Source organism: Eubalaena glacialis, chromosome 1 (assembly GCF_028564815.1).
Source record: "Eubalaena glacialis isolate mEubGla1 chromosome 1, mEubGla1.1.hap2.+ XY, whole genome shotgun sequence".
NCBI classification, from domain to species: domain Eukaryota; kingdom Metazoa; phylum Chordata; class Mammalia; order Artiodactyla; family Balaenidae; genus Eubalaena; species Eubalaena glacialis.
In genome coordinates, this window is record NC_083716.1 from 11282632 (window position 1) to 11290452 (window position 7821).

Below are 7821 nucleotides of genomic sequence, written 5' to 3' on the forward strand. Positions count from 1 at the left end.
TGCTCTATTCCCACATCTGAGCTCTACCTGACAATGAACTGTTCAAAAGCAGGTGGCCACAGGCTGCAGGGTGTTTACAAGGACGTGGACTGCTAAACTCTTAATACCCATCAAACTTGATGAGCCACCTAAAGTAGCACTCAGAAGTAAATTTTATATTGTCCCCACCCGGGAGTGGGAGGGAAAATGGAAAGTAGACTGCACACACCACTCTTGTTCTGCCCTCTTGGGTTCTGACCAGTGGTGTGCTGGACTTAGGTTATACCAGACGAGAGAGGTGACCACTACATTTTCAGGAATTTTGTGAGCTAAATTTTAACCACAGTCATTATTTAAAATCCAAGTTATATAAATTTACAATTAAACAAATTATAGAAAAACAAAGGCAATGGCTTCTCAAAACTCATCACGTTCTAATTATTTTACTATCCTTTACAATCATCTATGCTCTTGGGGTTACTTACGTCTATTGTATCACCACAGAGAGAATGCTCTAGAAGGGTGTGCTACTGTGCATTCTTTCCCAACTCCACCTTAGGGATGAAATCAAGCCGAACCCTGTGGGGCTCCTGGGCACAGGAGCCTTTCTGTGTACCCCGTTTCTTGTTTGTAGGAAATAGGCTTCATTCAGCCTCCATGACCTTCCCTGAGCTCCAAAGGGCAGGTTCAAGTAGTTACTAATCAAGGGAGGGAGGGGATGTGGGAGACAAAGGAGGAGCAGTCAAGAAACAATAGTACAGCCTTGGGGCAGGGTCCTGGTTCCTCCTCAAGGGATGTACATAACAATATCTTTGAGCTCTTCTGTAGAACTAAAACCCCAACCAAATGGAAGATGTTAACTACTTGACGAAGCATTCTTCATTCCAGAGAGGAGGTCACAATTCAATAACCCCGAGAGAACCACAGAAGCCCATCATGAGACCACCTGACACAAGATGATCTCTAGATTGAAGGAATGCAGGCCCTGCAGGCACCCTGATCCTTATCATCAACCCTGCCCCTTGACTATAAGACTTGTCACAAACCACCACCTCCCCTTCCCCAGGTTGGGACACACAGTTTTGAGGGAATTAGCCTGCTGTGGCCCCCTCTGCCTGGCAAAGCAATAAAACTATTCTTTTCTACTTCACCCAAACTCTGTCTCCGAGATTCAACTTGGCGTCGCTGTACAGAGGCTGATTTTTGGTATCAGGGACAGCACGTTGGTAGCCTGAAATCAGCCAGGTGGGAATAACTACCCCACAGAAATCAGTAAGTGACACAAATTAGGGTTACCCATGCCCCTTCACCAGAAAAGGTTGTTGAACATTTAGGGGCACAGCACTGGCTCTCACCTACCTCCAGTGTAGAGCTGTCAGGCAGGAGGCCGCACATCCTCCTCATAGCAGGTGTAGCTCCTGGAGACGGCGATGGGCTCAGGAAGAGTCATATAACCCAAATAGGGCCGATCAGAGATCTTTGGAGAGGAGTTCAATGCAAATAACGGCAGAGTGGGGATCTTTCTCTCTCTGAGATTATAAGCTGGAGGTACATTTAAGCCTGGAGTTGCTGGGGATCTTCATGTGGAAGGAATCTGTCAGAAAAACCACACAAAAGGAAACCAGAATGAGTAAGAGAGAAGGGGGGTTAGCCGTTGTGACATCATTTGAGCACCCTGATCCAGCTCTACCTGAAATTAGGCAAATTCCTGGAGTTTTCAGATACATGAGTGAAAAAATTCCTCTGGGGCTTGACAAATTTTAAGTTCTTTGTTTCTGTCCTTTATAACGTAAAAACTTCTGACCTACATACTTTTCTTAGTAGGATTTAAGCAGACCATTGGGCTCTGGTTTAGGTTTTGTTCTTATTAAGCAAATACTGTCAGCCTCTTTCCAGGAAGGAAAGGGAAAGAACAGAGCAGACAGCAGAGCCAGCCTCCTGCCAAAAAAATGCAACCTAACAACACACCTATTAATGCAAAGCCTCTTAGTATGCCTTAAGGGAGACTCTATTTTCAATATCCAGGGACACAAAATGCAAAAAGTCAAATACATTCCAAGCACTAAGACCTCTGGATCCAAATCCCACCCCCAAAGTTTCAGATTAAGTAGGTCTGGGATGTGGCAGATGAATTTGAATTTCTATCGAGTTCCCAGATGATGCTGATGCAGCTGGTCTTGTGACCATACTTTGAAAACCATCATTTGTACATTAGAAGTATAAACATAGAGATGGAAGACACCAGTTTGGGGGTGTGGGCTATTCTCCAGATCCTATCCTCCCTTCTCGGATCCCAACACACAGGGTGGGGTCCCAAGAGCCATGTTTGTGCTACTTGACTCTGCCACTTGTTCAGAGCTGATCAAAGTTGGACCAATTTAATGATTTTTCCCAAGAACTTGAAACTTAGAAGAGAGACAGAGACTACAAGTCATTGTAGCCAAGTCTCAAAGGATCAGCTTAGAAAGCTGATCCAGAACTCCTGCTGCTGAGGCATCACTGTGTGTTAAGAACAGAGGCTCTGCAGTCAGCCTGCCTGAGTTCTAGCCTCTGTGCCCCAAGTAGCTCATTGGCAAACCAGAGGTGACAATAGTAAGACCAATCTCATGGGGTTGCTGTGAAAATTAAACGCAGTTTTGGCCCAGGGCCTGGCATGTAGGGAGTGCTCAATAAATGTCAGCTACTAGTACCCCAGTTGTTGTCATCATTCCATCGGGGAACTGACAGGGCCCCTGCCCTTCCTTCAATTCTGTGAGCTCTCACAGCAGCCTTCCAATATACTCCCTTCTCTTAAGTTATTCAAAGTGGGTTCCTGTGGCTTGCAATCAAAGGAACTTAAGTAAAATACAATTATAGAGAAAAGCTTTTAGACTGCCTACCCTGGTGCAGCATCATCAACCAGCAGGTACCAACCAACCCAGGAAATCACTTCCCCCTTGCTAACACAGCCCGCCCTTCATTCAACAGGCATTTATTGAGTGGCTCTTAGATGAGAGGCACTGCACCAGACCCTGTGGGGAAAGCACTGAATGAGTTTCCAGCCTCGGAAGAAATCAAGGCTTGCACACATTAACTGAGAGGCAAGGTAGGAGGCTGAGGTGGCCATCAGAAGATAGTAATAAAGGTGCAGTGTCACCACTCCCACTCAGGACCACTGGAGCTTAACCCGTCATGGGAACGTGGGGAGCCAGTGTAAACTCAAGACAGCAGAGGTATCCCACCCAAGAGGCTACAGAGTCGGAGTACTGATACATGAAAGCCCATCAGTCACTGGTGAGGGCTGCTCCCAAGGGCATTAATTCCCCAGAACTTTCCACCTGCTCTGTGGGTGACAAAGCAGGCTCGGGCCAAGAGAAATCACCCAGGCAAAGAAACCCAGGTGCTGGCAGTTAGGAGTCAAGCCTTGTGCACTCAAGTGGCAGAGCCGGGGGATCTCAGTGGGGCACCAACGGCATCTGCGAGGCTTCGTGTGCAGAAAGATGGAAGAATGAGCAAGAGCACAGCTGAAAAGAGCTATTTCTGGGTGGAGCTTCTGCGGAGGGACGGCTGCTTTTCCTATGCTTTGCCTTGTTGTGCCACTGGACTTGCAAAAAATACGTACATTGATTTAAAATTTTTTTAATTTATAAAGAAAAAAAGGAGCCCACTGCCCCCCCCCCACCCCAGCCTCCTCATTGGGTGACTCAGCATTTCGTGGAGTGTGATATTCATGATACTAGTGGTCTCCAAATGGATGGTAGGAGCAAAGGATGAAGCTTTGTTACTAGTAGTTCACTATTTATTTCACTGTGCACCAGGAAAAAACATAGCTGGCACATAAAATCTATGATTTTACAGTCATGTTATTGCTTGGGATGAGGCTAACTTTTTAAAGTAAATAGTAGTATGGGTAGTGTAGGAATACCAAAAAAATCATGGAGGTGGTTGGTGGTCATGTGACTAGAGCCTAGGAAAACGTTGCCTTGGATAATAACTCTGAAGGAAGCATTATTTCAGGTGTGGCAAGTTAAATGGAAACTTGAAGGAAATAGGCGCTTTAATCTCAAACACAACTGAAGGTGGGGTGGGCATTTAACTGAGGGCAGAGGGGAGTCTGGCCTGTCCAGCTGCCTTTGACACCTCAACCCCACTTCAGACACACCTCTCCATCATCCTGACTCTCCCCTGAACTCTGAATACCTATTCCAGTAAGATAGATGAGCCAGGGGCATACCATGGGGAGAGGGGGCTATTCAAGAAAGGGGACCACACTTCTGGGACTTGGTTGCCTCCCTCAAGGCCTGCTAGAGGGTGATGTCATGGAGTAAAAAGAGTGTGGACTTGAGGACCAGACACAGCAGGTTCAAATGGGCACCAGCCCCTGCAGGAGGCTTGGGCAAGTCACTGCCCCTCTCTGAGCCTTCGTTTCCTCAACAGTAAACATGGAGTACTCTTGATATGATGTGGTGAGAAGGGCACTTTAACTCTGTGGTCTTCCTCCCAAAAGCCCACAGCCCTAATCTAATCATGAGGAAAACATTAGACAATTCACGTTCCCAATTAAGGGACATTCTACAAATACATGACCAGTACTCCTCAAATCTGTTACGGTTGTCAAAAACAAGGAAGGTCTGAGAAACTGTCACAGCCAAGAAGAGCCTACGGAGACCTGATGGTCAAACATAATGTGGTTTCCTGGATGCTTTCCTGGAACAGAAAAGGGATAATAAGTAAAACAAAACAAACAAAAAAACACTAACAAAATCTGAATAAAGTATGGACTTTAGTTAATAATGTATCAATATTGATTCATTCATTGTGACAAATGCACCACGCTAATGTAAGATGTTAACAATAGGAGAAACTGGGTCTGGGGTACATAGGAACTCTCTATCCTGTCTTTGTAATTTTTCTGTAAATCTAAAACTGCTCTAAAATTTTAAAAATGGAAGCACACCTCCTCCTTCACAGGGCTGCTGGAAGGCTCAAAGAGACGTCATATGGGACGTCATATGGGAAGACGTCATATGGGAAGTCATATGGGAAGACGTCATATGGGAAGTAAACATACCCAAGGCTCTCAATAAATATTAGTTTCTTTAAGAAGCCGTAAGACAACTGGAAGTTCCAAGAACAAATCTTGGTTTAATGGGAGCTCAATCAGTCTTCCCATTTTACCCTTTCTTCATACTTATTTATCCCCACATTATTCCTTTTTTTCCACCAAATTCATTATTTAACCAGTCTTAGATACCAGCACCCATTTTTAAGTTTGTTTCCAGAAGTCTCTCATAACACTAAATAATAATAATTGAAAAATGAATAAGTAAACAAAGGTTAGCTTCCTTTTACTTGTTGAAACAAAAGCAAACTGGAGGGTGTGACTGTACAGACTATCCCATACCCCAAGCCCAAATTGTCTCACAATCTCATTCGGGAACACTTCAGGGCAGTTCTCAGACACGGAGCAGAGAGCCCACAAATGCCCAAGGCTAGCGGGATGTCAGAGTGAGGCCGCACTCTATTTACCAGCAGAAAGGAGCTGCTTGTCCTCTTAAATGCAACAGGGAGCTTGACCAGAAACAAGCCAACCCCGAGAAGGGCTGCAGCTGTAATACCTCCGGCCGAGGCCTGTGCTGGGCCTGCTAGGACAAGCCAGCTGATAAATGAAATCTTTGTCTTCACACAGACCCGCCCCCAGGCAGGGGAAGGGAAGAAAGTCCCTCACCCCTTGCAATATGAAGCCTGTATGAATGCTTCAGAAGACAGAGAGATAGCCCAGGACCCTGGCTCAAAGCACTGATTTGAGGCTAACGTTTCTCTATTGAGCGCGCAGACTGCGTTGAGCCCAGAGCCGCTCAGGAGAAAGGGAAAATTCATCTGCTGATTACATAAATTGACGTCTTAGGATCGCCTTGCAAAATCATATTTTCAGTATAGATTCGTTGCTTGCTTTTTTATAAAGGCTTTCTCCCAAGAACACTTGGCTGTATCTTACTCCTTCCAAAAAGTGAAGTCTGCCTTGTCTTTTACTGGTTGAGGACTACAGGGGCCTGGAAAAGGCAAGTGTGGCTCTCAATCCATGCCTGCCCCTGCGTGCTGAAGCAGACTGGAATTACAGCTCTGGGTCAGTCAGTGGCTTTGCACTCCAGCTCAGGTGCTGGGGAACCGTGGGGCGATGGGGACACGGGAGAGGGGCTGCTGCAGGGGCGATGGAGGAGGTGGGTGGTCCTGGGAGCTGCTTAGGAGGGCAGGCCCCTCATTCGAGGGCTCTGTGCCATGGCTGGAGGGCTGACAGCCTGCCATCTCCCCGTGTCCTGGAGCTCTGAGGGTGGCCTGGGACGCAGACCTTTACTTCAAACCATGTTGCAGTATCCTCACCTTCTGCCATGAGGTGAACAGGCCAAAGGCAATGATAAGACGCTTCCACTGCCAGCCTGCGGTGCTGCTCACAACAGCCTGGCGCTTCAGTGACCGTCACCCAGCTGGGAAAGGCCCAGACCATGGACTCAGCGCCTCTGCAGCATTTCCCTCACTAGCCTATAATTAAAGGAACACAGAGACAATAAGTCATAAAAGGAAAGATTGGTATAGTTAAATACTTTACAACTTTAAAGTCTTTATGAAAAAGGAGAGTATAAATACAGTTAGAAAGCAAGCCACAGCTAAAGATAACTGCAACTTATTTCACTGACAATATCTATTGCCTATAGATGTTGATATGTAAGGATAAAACTTTTATCCTTACAATCAATAAGAAAAAAACACAACCCAGAAGAGAGAGCCTGAGTTGCCAAAAAATATATGAAATGATGCTCAGCCCCACTAATACTGTGAGGTTAGCAAATGGCATCCAGGAGATATAGGGTGGTTAACAACATGGGCTGGCTGAGCCCCAGAAATAATAATAGCAGACTGAGCAGGAGAAAGGCCCCTCACATGGTTTTGTATAATCTCAGGAAGTGGGGGGAGGGAGGTCCTCCCCTGCTCCCCTCCAGATACCCTTTCCAGGAATACAATGAGGTTTTCTTTCTTTTAAAAAAAAAAAAAATCTGAAGCAGCCATGGTAAAACATAATATTTAAGAAACTTGTGTGGTGGGCACATGTATTTATTTTCTGAAAATTTTTTGCATGCTTGAAATATTTTATAATTTTTATAGAGCTCATAAATGATGAAAAATGAATGAAATGATGACATTAAAAACAAAGATAAAGTCAGAAGAGGACCCCACGATGCAGAAGCAATTCCCTTGGGCACAAACCTCGAGGGGGGTACAGTCAGCCTCCCCTCCCCACTCCAATGGCCACGTACCTTGCTTCATTCCCTGGGTTATGCATGACCTTGTGAGGGGGCCTTTCTCCTGCCCAGTCTGAGGCCAGTTTGGGGACCCGCAACCCATGTTCCAACCATACTGACTCTGATAACAGGACAGAAGGACTGAAGTTTAAAATTTTTGGTATAAAGAAAGTGTGTAACTTTCACATTAACCAAGCCCTGATGTTAATAAGAATATTCATTACTTATTATAAATGTGGATACTGGGAAAGGGCATGACCTAAGTTCTTATCATTTATTACAGACTGTCTTTCAGAAACAAGACTTTCATTTAAATTTCCTGAGGTTTGGGTATGTCTCCATTTCTGATATTTAAAAAAAAAAAAAAATTCACTGTGAATACAAATCAGTTCAGGTTGGGTCAAAGATAATTATATTACTTTCCAAAATATCAAAGATTTGTGCTTTTGTATCCCATGAGATACCTGATCACAGCAACCTGTATTTCTCTGTGATGGCAATTAAGTGCAAGTAGCAAGAACCTATAATTTTAGCCTGAGAAACTGACTCAAATGGGTGAAAATGT

At 45.1% G+C, this 7821-nt stretch overlaps 1 protein-coding gene across 2 annotated transcripts in view; it reads right to left on the reverse strand.

Annotated features, from left to right (window-relative positions):
* Positions 1-6428, reverse strand: part of PLPP4 (phospholipid phosphatase 4) — a 440221-nt gene extending 433793 nt beyond the window's left edge. The window contains exons 1-2 of one of the 2 annotated variants that reach the window (XM_061192616.1): positions 6340-6428; positions 1339-1573 (exon numbers count right to left, since the gene is read on the reverse strand). The gene's annotated coding sequence lies outside the window, so the exon portion shown is untranslated. Of the gene's footprint in view, positions 1-1334; positions 1574-6339 lie in introns of both variants that reach the window. The other variant, XM_061192623.1, reaches the window with a different exon arrangement.
* Between the last annotated feature and the right edge of the window lie 1393 nt (positions 6429-7821).